This window comes from Cervus elaphus, chromosome 5 (assembly GCF_910594005.1).
Source record: "Cervus elaphus chromosome 5, mCerEla1.1, whole genome shotgun sequence".
NCBI classification, from domain to species: Eukaryota; Metazoa; Chordata; class Mammalia; order Artiodactyla; family Cervidae; genus Cervus; species Cervus elaphus.
The window spans coordinates 121,495,478-121,508,451 of record NC_057819.1 but is presented as its reverse complement, the minus strand read 5'-3'; the positions used below and the strand labels follow the sequence as shown (position 1 = coordinate 121,508,451).

The following is a 12,974-nucleotide window of genomic DNA, read 5'->3' as shown; positions in this document are numbered from 1 at the left end:
ATTTTAATTATTTATGGCTGTGCGGGGTCTTCATTGCTGCGTGAGCTTTCTCCAGTTGCGGTGCGCAGGCTTCTCACTGAGCTGGCTTCTCTTGTTGCAGAGCACAAGCTTTCAGGGCACTCAGGCTTCAGCAGTTATGGCACACGGGCTCAGGAGTTTCAACCCACTGGCTCTAAAGCCCTGGCTCAGTAGTTGTGGTCACAGACTTAGTTGCTCTGCAGCATGTGAGATCTTCCTGGACCAGGGATTGAACCTGTGTCCCCTGCATTTCAGGGTGGATTCTTAACCACTGGACCACCAGGGAAGCCCATTTGTACACTTTCAAAATAACTTCTCGTCAACTGTCCTGCTGAGAGCATACTTTTGTACTCGGTACTGTGAAAAGTTCTTTCTGGTTTCCTGTGGGTATGGAGGTTCCAACAGCTTGGTCAATGGAAAGAGGCAACATATTAGGGTATTCTTCCCTTGGGAAGTGCGTGTGATAAATCTCACCAAGAGATGATTTGAATCTTAAGGCTACCAAGCACATAACCTCATTATCAGGGGATGATTGGGTAGTAGATTAAGATCTGTTTATTACCTTGTTGTAGACTATTCTAAAGGCCCCCATACCTATTTTGCACCCTCATGGACTGTAGCCCATCAGGCTCCTCTGTCCATGGAATTCTCCAGGCAAGAATATTGGAGTGGGTAGCCATTCCCTTCTCCAGGGAATCTTCCCAACCCAGGGATCGAACCCAGGTCTCCAGCATTGCAGGCAGATTCTTTACTGTCTGAGCCACCAAGGGAAGCCCATACCTATTTTTATTAGAGACTAAATTTCTAACTTGTTCAATTGGTTTGTTTATGGCAGCACTGCTCTGCTGTTCCTAGGAGAAGACAATTTTACATTTAAATGGAATATTCTAACTTTGCCTAGTAAGTAATGACCTAGAAATTACAATGCAGGGAAATGGGATTTCAGTGTTTCATGAAAAAAGTTCCTATCACAAGAGCATCACATTTTTCATTCTTTGGCTAGGTAGGCAGATTTCTGCATATTCCATGAAACAGTCTTTCTGGAGGAGGAGGAAGCAAAAATGAAAGATATCAGCAAGCAGGGGTGGCAGTCATTTTCGGGACTCTACTTAATATAAGCATGATGAAAATGAAAGCCTTTGACCAGAGAAAACAGGCAGGACTGATGCCCTGGGTTGTGTTCGGAGGTCATCAGCCTATGAGAACTTCCTGCTACTTGGGTCTAGCTTGGCATTATTGAGTAACCTGTTCTTTTTATGCCAGCTGATCGGTAAGGAGCAGAGGACAGCACCCTCTTTGCCCAGATTAACACTAGATTGATAAGTCAGTAAATTTAAGCAGAGACTTTACTGTGGCTTGTAACCATGAATAAAACCTTGCTTTGAGGAAGAAGGAGAAAAGGAGAGGAAAAAAGTGGAAGCAAGAAAGTTGTCAGGGTCTTCCTGGGTGGCTTAGCCTCCATGCTCCCAATGCAGGGCGCCGGGGTTCCATCCCTGGTCAGGGAAGTAAACCCTGCATGCCATAAATGAGAGTTTGTGTGCATAGCTGAAGATTCCACTTGCCACAACTAAGATCTGGTGTAGCCAAATAAACAAATTAGAAAAAATAAATATTTTTTAAAAAGAAAGATGGCAACAGGAGGTGGGAAAAGACAGGCAGCAGGTGCAAAGGGTGAGGGAGAAGATAGCTACATCTTGTGGAGAGGTAGACACTTCTCCAACTTGGTCAGTCAGCTCTGCTTCACTGGCACAGATTCTAGAAGTTTCCTAATTCTTAGAGCGTAGATAGGGTGTATTTCCTAGGAAAGACAGATTTATATCCAGCAAACATCATCTCAAGTTGCCGTGCCAGACTCTCGGATCCTTCTCTGCGTCCTTGTCTCAAGTTTTGTCGATTCAGTACATGCTTTAGAGCTAAGAGTGAAGCCAGTCTTTCATCCTTATTTGGGATACTTTCTAGTTTTGACCTTAAATATGGGATCAGGAGAATTCTGAGAAAGGGAAGACCGTATTTTTTCCTCCATTACAGAGTCAATGGACTCATTTAAAAAAAAAAAAAAAAATCCTTTTATACCAGAATGATCCGCCTCTGGCTGTACATAGAGCACCAAGTTATCAGAGACCTTTTTTCCCTTTGTGCTCTGAGCGCTTGACATCAGTCTGCCTTTGATCCCCAAGGGGGTAGCAGGAAAGCAATGCTTTTCACATTGGAGCTATAAAAAGGCACTCCGTGGAAAGGAATATATTTTATTGATCAGTGATCAGTGAGTCTTTTTTAATGGCATGCTTTGTATTAAATGTGATTTGAAAACCTTCAAAGGAAAATTCTCAGGAATTATTAAGTCATGGCCTGTCAGCATGCCTCTGAATGCAGCCAGAAGCAACGGAACAAAAAAATCTCAATGTGTAGCCAGATTTCTACATTCTTGGAGACCCACGACATGAATCCGTTCAATTTTCTACTTGTATTTTTATTTCCATCACATTTCCTAACATTTAATATATTTTCTCCCCAGAGAAGCACTTAGTGCCTTAATATTCAGACATATTTTCCAATATTTCTTCTAATCAAATCAGTAGTCCTCGGGGCTTCCCTGTTAGTCCAGTGGTTAAGACTCTGCTTCCAATGCAAGGGGTATGTGTTCAATCCCTGGTGGGGGAACTAGGATCACACATGCCTGCGGGGAAAAAAAATCAGTAATCCTTCACTTATATAGTCTGTATGTAGCTGAAGGAAGATCAGAAATGCCTCATGTGGGTGCCCATTCTTATCCCAATGATTAGAATTTTATCATCCATGAATAATGCATTATCCATGATGTTAACTAGAACATACTCAGCTCCAGTCTCTTTGGCTGGGGCTCTTTTAAGGTCTTTCTGGGTACAAAGGGGAAGACGGCACTTTGGGAGATCTCTGCACACCCCTCCTTGGCTTCTGCTCTTCCAGGCAGGCTGAACGTGGGCTTTCTTCTTTATGGCACTGGTGAAGACTTGGCAGGTGGCAAAAGAACTCTTAGTTTTTCACCCCGTGTTGGATGCATTCACACATACAGCCTGTATATAAGATCGAAAGCCTTTTTATCTTGGTGCCAAAGACTTGGGAAAAGAGGATGGTAGCTTTCAAAATCCGTTTATGTTATTCCTAACCTCTTTGTGTAGTAGTGTAGTATGATGTTAGGGGAAAAACCAGCTTGCTCTAACAGAAGACACCTCATCCAGGTTATGGCGGTTCTTAAATCGCCTTATGTGAAGTACCACTCTTTTTGTGACCTTAGAGAAGCTATCTTAACCTTCCTGTGCCTTAGTTTCCCTACTGCCTTGAAATGTGGCAAAGTTACACTGTCCATTGATCTAGTCAGTATTTATCAAGGTCTGGAAGTACAGAGGTGAGTGAGCCAGCAAATCCTTCCTTGATGGGAATCATAGTCTAGTAGGGCCAAGGCAATTAGAGACCTTCCAGAGATAATATTGAGTGGAGAATTCCACGTATCGATGATACACGAGGCCAACAGGAAATGACCTCAAATTGAAGTTAAGATTCACAGTATGAGAGATGAGCTTAATATCTGCGAACGCTTGGAACCCAGAAAGGTGAGCTGGTGTAACTTGCAGGAAGTATGACTCACTTGTGAATGTAATGAAGAAGGCTTAAAGCAAATCATCTGAAGAAAGGCTGTACCGATATATGCTTAGAAAGACTTAAAGGAGAGGCAGAGAAAAAAACAAAACAGCATGTCCCCTGGCCTGTCCTGGGAAGAGAGGAGCTCATAGACCTTTGACATTGTCCAGCTACTATTACGTACAGTTGGAAGGAGAAAACAAAACAAAATAAGGGGATTTCTCTGGAGGTCCAATGGTTAAGCATCTACACTTCCAGTAGAGAGAGTGAGGGTTCTGTCCCTGGTTGGGGAACTGAGAGCCTGCACTCCACTCCGTGTGGTGAGGCCAAAACAAACAAAACAACAAATAAGGCTTCAGAGATAGACTGAGTTTAGATCCCAGTGCTGCCACTTCTTACTAGGTGCTTGACCTTGGACAAGTCACTTCAACCCTCTGAGCTTCAATGTGCTCATCTTTAAAGGTGGGCACAGGGAACTTTACTTGATGCTCTTTAATCACTTATATGAGAAAATAATGTTAGAAAGAGTAGATCCATGTATAACTGATTCACTTCACTGTACACTTGAAACTAACACAACATTGTAAATTTACTATACTTCAATAAAATTTTTTAAAAATTAAAAAGAAATTTCAAAAAGGTGGGCTGAGACAAGGAACTGTATTCATCATCTTGTAATAACCTGTAATGGAAAAAAATCTGAAAAAATACATATGTATAAAAGAATATATATATACATATGCATATATATATATATAAAGAAATCACTTTTATGTGCACCTGAAATTAACACCTGAACATTGTAAATCAACTCTGCTTCCATAATAAACACAAATAAATAAATATAAATAAAAAAGTGGACTGAGAAAGAGTGGTCGTGTGGACGTGCCTCAATGGCCTCTGTGTCCTGATCACTTAGTAAATGTGAGCTCTGCTCTAAGGAGTGAAGCTCTGATTTGAACTCAGCAGCTCTGTCTTTGCTCCCAAGACTTCAGCATCCTTGCATTTTTTTTTTTTTTAATGAGAAAGAATACAAAGAAGAGCTGCATTTTAATTGTTTTACTGCTCAACTGCTAGCTGTTTTGATAGATTGAACAAAGTCCATTGATTCTTCGTGGAGGAGTGCCTGCTGGAGAGTGTGAGTCAGTGTCTGCGTTATTAACTTGTTCAGAAGCTTTTTGTGGCAGATTGATTTAAAAGCTCCCAACAACATGGGAGGATTTTATTTAATAGAAATATTGTCAGGACGGCATTGAGATTTTGAGTTTGGCTTTCAAATCAAGCAATACAAGTTGAATAAAGGTCTTTCTTCTGACAGATTGAAGAATCATGATGGATTGCGGAAATACTCTCCATCATCTTGTAGGGCTTTGCCTGGGGGAGGTAATATTCCCCTGGAGCACCCTGACCCCAATCAGCGGGCACGACTTTCTTTTCTAAAGGTGAGCATGTGGGTTTGATATAGAGAGCTGTTGAAATATGGTCACTAGTACTTTCAACTTACAGGGTTACGTGGTTCTGGGGTTAAGGACAAGTGAAAGAAAGTTGTTAAAGAAACGAAGAATGTTTTCATAGTGCCTTCAAAAGGAGGCTCCAGATTGGTATCCTCCAGCCTGGAAGGAAGATATTGTTGGAGTCTCACATGCAGAGAGTCGTAATGTTCCTTCTTGAGTGTCTTGGTCCTTATTTGGACTCGGCTGAAACATCCGGATCAGTTTCACAGAAGAGGTTTTGAGTAGGTTCCTTGCAACCCTGAAAGTCACACTTCTCTGAAATTGGTTTTAACACCAATCCAAACCCCACTGGTGTTCCTGTTATGTTTTACAGCTATTTATATGCCCTTTAATAAATGACCTCTGGAGAGAAAGAAGGATCGCTAGTTCATTGTGCAGGAGGATCAGGCCCTCACAACTGGCCACAGCTTATTCAAAACCTGCATTGCTTCACCAGAATTTCTGACATTAGGCAAACTTCTTCTTAAAGGGCCAGCAAATAGCTTTTTCTTTTTTTTTTTTTTAACTTTGCAGGCCACGAGGTCTCTGGCACAATCCTTCAATGCTGCTGTCATAGCTCAAAAGTAGCCATAAACAGTAGGTGAGAGGGATGAGTGTGACTGTGTTTTAATAAAACTTTATTTACCAAATAGGCCATTGGCCTGCCACCCCTGGTTCGCTAACATCTTCATAGATCATCATAAACTTCCTGTAACCTTGTGAGTGTGAAAATTACACTTTGGAGTAAAAAACTCATTTGAATATAAATTTGTGTTTAGAGTTTCCTTATTGATGTATCACAATGTTTTCTTACAACGTACTTAGTTTTTATTTAAACATTCCACATTTATTGCCTCAAAATTGGATTCCTCATTTTCATTACTTGGTAAGGACACCCATGTTTGATAGGAAACAGATTGATTGATGATGTTGGAATTCCTATTCATGGTGAAGTTCACTTTTACTTGCCAGGGACGTTTTCAGCACCCTGTTCCGGGTGTCTCTTCTTTGTAGCAAATGCAAGCATGGGGTCCACTCTGGAGGTGCCATACCAGACCACTCTCTTAGTCTCGATTCCCACTGGGAGAAATTCTTCTGGTCATAGTTCACGTTAATACCTAAGGCTTTGTGGCACTGTGAGATCCTGGCTGCATTACTGCTTTCCCACAATTTATAGTCTCTCACTATTAAAACCTCCGATTGCTCTCACAAGAGCGTGTGAGCCAGGTTTGCCGGATTTTCAAAGTCATCCTCTATTGCACGTGAACACTGGCTGCACCCGGAGCTTGGCTGTGAACTGATTATTCTCACCACGACCTGTTAACACAAATTCCATCACTCCCAAGGCTAAAAATATACCATATTTAACACTTGGAAGCAAAATTCCAAGCAAATATATAATGTGCTTTGATCGAATCCTTGTTGAAAATGTTCATGGTGGAGTCAAATGCTGACTTTTAAGGTGGAAGATTACCCCTGATAGCTCAGTTGGTAAAGAATCCGCCTGCAATGTGGGAGACCCCAGTTCGATTCCTGGGTCCGGAAGATCCCCTGGAGAAGGGAACGGCTACCCACTCCAGTATTCTGGCCTGGAAAGTCCATGGGGTCTCAGAGTCAGACACGACTGAGTGACTTTCACTTAGGGTGGAAGATTGCATTCCTTCTGTGAGCAGGTAGATAGAAATCAATTCCCTCTTATCAATTGATGTAATCACAGAGACTGATAGATGCCTCAGCCTCAGCATCCAAAATCCACTAGTTCATCTTGTTTAGGAGTATTTCCCCTCTCCCCAGAATTCCCTGGTGTCCAGTGGTTAGGACTGGCTGCTTTCACTCCCATGGGCCCTAGTTCTATCCCTGGTTGGGGAACTTAAGATCCCACAAGTCACATGTTGCAGCCAAAATGAAAACAAAAAGTGTGTTCTGCCTCATTTGTGGCACAAAGCCACCGAGGATCAGGCTTCTATTTAAATCATGGTGCCATGTTAGAGGACTCAGGAGCAGTTTGTGTTTGTGTGTCCAGCTAGTGTTTGGGTAATATAAAAACATGCTTAAAAAAAAACAAACATGCTTAGGAGATAAAGCTATGAATAATTATAGTCATTTGTGAGTGATGGAATTATAGATGATTTTAAACTTTCTTCTTATACAATCTTTCTGTTTTACAAATGTTCAATAAAGAATATGCATTACTCTAAGAAAAACAGTACAGAGGCTTTCAAAGTTTTTTTGACTGGGACCCCCAGTAAGAAGTAAAACTTACATCCTGACTCAGTACAAACATGCATTTATGTACACAATTAAAACAAGCATTTCATGAAGCATTCATTAACCTTTGTGCTACCTGTGCTTATTTCCTGGTGTTTTCAATTTTTTATTCTATTTTATTGACACAGAAAGAGTGCAGGTATTGACCAACTAAAATGACCTCATAAACCCCTGATGGGCAAAATGAAAAATACTGACTATTGTGCAATAGTGCCAGTCTTTTATTTCATGGGTCAGTAAAATTTCAAAAGAAATTTTGGCACTTGATGCAGGATCAACTTTTTATGTTGCAGAGTAAGGCTATTTTAAAAACTTCTGCTATTCTTTTCGTTAATTTTTCATGTTAAAATTTGTTTTTTATGATTGGGGGAAATTTTCATGTTGAAATGTCCTTTATTTTATGGAAGTATGTTTGAACATGAAATGATTTCAGCATTTAAACAGTGAGTAAATTTAGCCCTATGAGAACAGACTACACTGGCTTTGTTTTTTTCCGTTTGGCATTGAACCTGTGCAAACTTGGTGACGCAAGAGCACTTGGGAATCATTGAGGAATTATTATCAGTGCAGCCAAAAGAGTCCCACTTTGGAACAAACACAGTTGCAGCTCTGCATCCCCACTACTTGGGAGCAAATCACTTAACTTTTCTGATCTGAACCCCATTTCTGCTCACCTGTAAAAGAAGTACCTTTCACAGGTGTAAAGATATGATTTATATAGAGTTTAAGACCATTTCAGATGCAGGGGAGTTTATAAATGGTAACATCTCAGGACCATTAACTCTTTCTGCTGCTCTGTACTGTGAAAAAACTTGGAAGGTTTAAAGACGTTCATTAGATGTTTCTACTTTATGATGAACTGCCCCTTTAACTATCATTAATATAAACAACACTTTTTTTTTTTTTTAACGTTTCCTGTCTTGTCTCACCCTCAAACTTTACCCTTCTTACTATATTTTTTCCCATCTTTTAACCTCCTGTCAAACCTCTTGATACCGTTATTCATGACAGGAACATGACTCGTCTGGCAGTTTTAGAGGACAGTTAGAAAATATTCCTTGACAGTGCCGTGAGCTTGCAGTTTTTAAGTTGTGGTTTTGGCTAGAGGGACTTAGATGGTGAGCGGAATACTAAGACTAAGGGAAGGATGTGCTTAAAATAGATCTTGTGAGCCTTCTGTTTAATTACATGGTAATTTGTAAAACAGACTGGTTTCTGTGGCCTTGAATACTAATGTAGATTTGTCCCTTACTAATCTTAAAAGCATATATCCCGAGAAATGCATAATTCACACATTTCCACACATTTTATGTCTTCAAAGGCTCCACGTGAATCAGTGTGAAAGCTTTTCTTCATTTATCTTTTAAAGTGGTGACTTTTTTTGGACAATGGGCTGTATGTTTATTTCATCAACAACACCTATATTTAAAATGTCCTCTGTTTGGCTCAGATATTTTCAGTTTCTGGTGGTACCAGCCACACCCCTGTATTTCCCCAATGGATTAACCCTCCAGGAAAGTTCTAGCTGTCTGGAACTCTCAGGAAACAAGCTGGGTGTGCCTGATAAGGAAGGTTTAACAAAATCATGTACATTTTTCTAGAATATTTTCTATCATAATAGCTAACATTTTGCTGGGCTTGCTATGTTCTAGAAACTTTGTTAAAGACTTCCGGAACATCTCATTTAATCCAAAGAAAAAAAAATACTTTTCTGCCTTGATTGCTTGAGAGATCTGTTGTAAAGGTCAGCAGTTAGAGTGTATCCTGTGGATTTCAGCTCTATGGTACTATTGTTCTCATTTAGCTTACCACTGTTTACTGAGTAGTTATTTTGTGCCAGATAGTGCTCTGGGCACTAGGGATGTGCAGCCACAAGTCACGGAATGCCTGGCACCACTAGAAACTTCCTGCCTTCTGCATGGGAGGACCCAGATAATAATGTTGCTGTTGTTCAGTTGCTAAGTCGTGTCCAACTTTTTGCGACCCCGTGGACTACAGCACGCCAGGCTCCTCTGTCTTCCACGATCTCCTGGAGTTTGCTCTGATTCATGTCTGTTGAATCGATGACGCTATCTAAACAACCATCTCATCCTCTGCCACCCTTTTCTCCTTTAATCTTTCCCGGCATCAGGGCCTTTTCCAATGAGTCGGCTCTTTGGGTGATAATGTATAAACATACAAATATAATGTCAGGTAGAGACTTTAAAAAGGCAGGATAAGGGAGCAGGGCGTGGCGATGGGAAAGTGATGGGGAAGGCCTTTGATGAGATGACATCTGAGCAGAGACCTGCGTGAATCACGGGAAGAAGGCTCGCAGATATTTGGCAAAAGAGCCAGTTGCTTCTGCACTAAATGGTTCTCCCTCTCCTGCTTTTTATAGTCTTCCTGTCTCCTCCTTGCTTGAGCCAGACCAACGGAAGCCAGATCTAGAGAGGAGACAGAATGACAAGTGTGCAATAGGGAAGGCACAGGACTTAGCTGCAGCTGCGGAAGCAGGTCTGGACACGTGGGTGACGCCACCTGGGAGAGTGTGGTGGCTGCTATGAGCCACCAAGCTTGCAGGCAGATGCATCATCAGAGGGCCGGCCAGCCCTGGGCAGTGGGACCACCTAGCTGCGGGAGAAGATGCCCCCAAAGAGGAGTCTGAAGGCCAGCAGAAGAACAGCACAGACTGGGTGTGGGTGTTGTCAGCATGGGGCAGAGGGGCCAAGACCACAGGTGGCAGTGCTTTGGGGCTCAGAACAGAACCTGGTTCTCCGAGGAGATGGAGCAGACCGAGGCAGAGGGCAGACCATAGGGGGCTTTGGGGGCCTGGCCAGGAGTTTGGGATGTTGCCTTCTTACTGAGGGAGCCACTGAGAGTTATAAACAGGGGACTGACATGATTTGATTTCTGTCTCTGATGTGTGGAGGGCTTCCCTGGTGGCTCAGTGGTAAAGAACCTGTCTGCAATGCCGGAGACCCAGGTTCAATCCCTGGGTTGGGAAAGTCCCCTGGAGAAGGGAATGGCTATCCACTCCAATATTCTTACCTGGAGAATTCCATGGACCTAGGAGCCTGGTGGGCTACAGTCCAAGGGGTTGCAAAGAGTCGGACACGACTAAGCAGCTAACACTTTTCTGATGTGTGGAGAGTCAAGGTGAGAGGAGGAGTGGGGATAAAGGGAACCAGGGATCCTTGGACTTCAAGGATGTTGAGGTTCAGGGATTCATGGTGATGGCCTTTCGGGGGAGGTGGGATACTCAGTTATCAGTTTAGTGATAGCCTTCTGTGGGAGTCTAGTAGTCTCCTCAAGATTCATGTTTGTCCAAATCCTCAGAATGTGACCTTATTTGGAAATAGGGTTTTTGCAGATGTAGTCAGTTAAAAAATTAAGAACCTTGAGATGAAATCATTCTGGATATAGAATGACCAGGGTCCTTATAAGAAAAGAGGACACAGACACAAAGATGGCCTTATGAAACTGGAGACAGAAATTGGGGATATGCAGCCACAGGGATCTCCTGGGGCCACTGGAAGCTGGAAGAGGCAGGAAGGATTCTTCCCTAGGGCCTTCAGGGGGAGTGTAGCCCTGCTGACACCTTGATTTTGGACTTCTACCTGCAGAGCCGTGAAAGAAAGTGAAAGTGAAAGTCGCTCACTTGTGTCTGACTCTTTGCGACCCCGTGGACTATACAGTCCATGGAATTCTCCAGGCCAGAATACTGGAGTGGGAGCCTTTCCCTTCTCCAGGGGATCTTCCCAACCCAGGTCTCCCGCATTGCAGGCGGATTCTTTACCAGCCGAGCCACAAGGGAAGCAAGAGCCGTGAGAGAGTAACATTTCTGTTGCTTGAAGTGACATCGTTGGTAGTACTGTCTCATTGCTGCTACAGGAAACTAATGCGGTTCCTAAGAATCTTTGATCTCTCAGGAGGTTTCACTGGGGTAGAGCGTGGGAGTCTTACAGGAACATTGGCAGCTCTGTAAACCTCCCTTAACGTCAGGGAGGGTGGTATTACCAGGAACTTGAATGAACATTAGTAGCCCTGAGGAGGCAGGGCTGGTTAAATGAATGAATGAAAGAGTGAGTGAATGAACAGGTCTGTCTGTGAACGAATAGGGCCTTGTCTGCCCTGAAGGTTATTGAATAGCCCCAGTGATAATTATAAGCAGCCGTGGACAGTGTGTGCGCACTCCTTTGCTGTGTGCCTTCTAAATTCCTGCAGGTTGAAATACCAGATTAATTAAAAATCTGTGTTAGAATATGGATGAGGAGGACCGAGTTCCTGAGTGAGGGCCAAAGTACCTCTCTAATGCAGAGACTGTGGATTTTAGAATCTGGACCCTTAACATTGATTTTCTGAGCTGATAGGTAATTTTCCCTTCCTCCCTTTTAAATGTTTATTAGCTGGGTCAAGTTGGGAGAACTGGAGAAGCAATCCAGAAGTATAATCCTCTATGCCAGCAACAAAAAGCAGTCCCGCTGCTGGTTTATTGCTACTATTTGTTTTTTGTTTTGTTTTGTTCAGAGGTTGAAAGTGCTGAAAAAGGAGAGGAAACTCCAGGACACAAACATTTGATTTTATTGTAATCCTGCCAGAGGCCTACCCGCTCTGCTCCTATAAATTTCCCTTGGCCTGTCCTGTAGAAAGGGTACATGGAAATCAATCAAGCTTTTTTCCTTTTTTCTTAATTAAACTAATGGACTGGCCTCTCTTCCATAAAACATGGATCCAAGTAGTGATGCCCTGGCCGAGCATCAGCCTCTCCCAGGAAACCTGGCCCTTTGTCTCCGTGATACAAATTCCTGGTCCTGTCTGAACACACAGCAGGTCCTGAATGAACGCTTCTTTAACTTAAACCGGGGCTGAAATGCAAAACTGGTTAGGCATGAATACCTGGACAGTGTCAGTTTCTATGTCAGCTTCTCTTCTTTGTAATTGATGAGCTTCCTAATGTTGATTTAAAAAAAAAAAAAAAGACAAACCAAGCACTGTATTTAGTTAATTAAAAAAATACAGACTAGGATTCAAAACAGCTGTGTTTGCTGTTGGCGTGGCCTTTATCCTCCTCATATTCGTGTATGTCACTACAGTACCACATTGTAGAAACAAAAGTTTAGAAAGAATAAGGATGACTTTTCTCCCTCCAGTTACCAGTACAACCCACAGCTTCAGCTCATAATATTTATTTAATTTTGTATCTGGTAATAGGGCTCAGAGACACTTCTACGAGGCAGATGTGTGAAGAGCTGATCCTTATGGAAGTTAATTTCCTGTAGAAATAAATATACTCTGAGGCCTTAGGCCATTATTCTAAGATGCTTCCCTTTTGAGTACATTTGAATATGTTCATGGGTTGTGTAGAATTTTTTGCATCCTGTTATCCATATTATCACCTTTTGCCACATTTCTTGGTTGTAAGTATCCCAGTCATGTCAGTGGTGACCAGAGAAAGAAGATAAAGGGAAGAAGTAAAATGAATAGGGAAAAAAATGAAGCAAACAAGTAAGTGAAAAAGAAAAAACACAACACTGGAAACCTCTTTCACAGTAGGCAATACCTTTGAATGTAAAACTTATCAGGCAGGCTGGAGGA

General features: G+C 42.2%; 1 protein-coding gene across 4 annotated transcripts in view; it reads left to right on the top strand.

Moving 5' to 3' along the window:
* The window catches only part of PITPNC1 (phosphatidylinositol transfer protein cytoplasmic 1), a 253,667-nt gene that overhangs the window by 27,921 nt on the left and 212,772 nt on the right, over positions 1-12,974 (top strand). The window contains exon 1 of one of the 4 annotated variants that reach the window (XM_043905089.1): positions 5,710-5,730. The exons of the other annotated variants lie outside the window; for them this stretch is intronic. The gene's annotated coding sequence lies outside the window, so the exon portion shown is untranslated. Of the gene's footprint in view, positions 1-5,709; positions 5,731-12,974 lie in introns of those variants that run through there. 4 annotated transcript variants of the gene reach the window in all.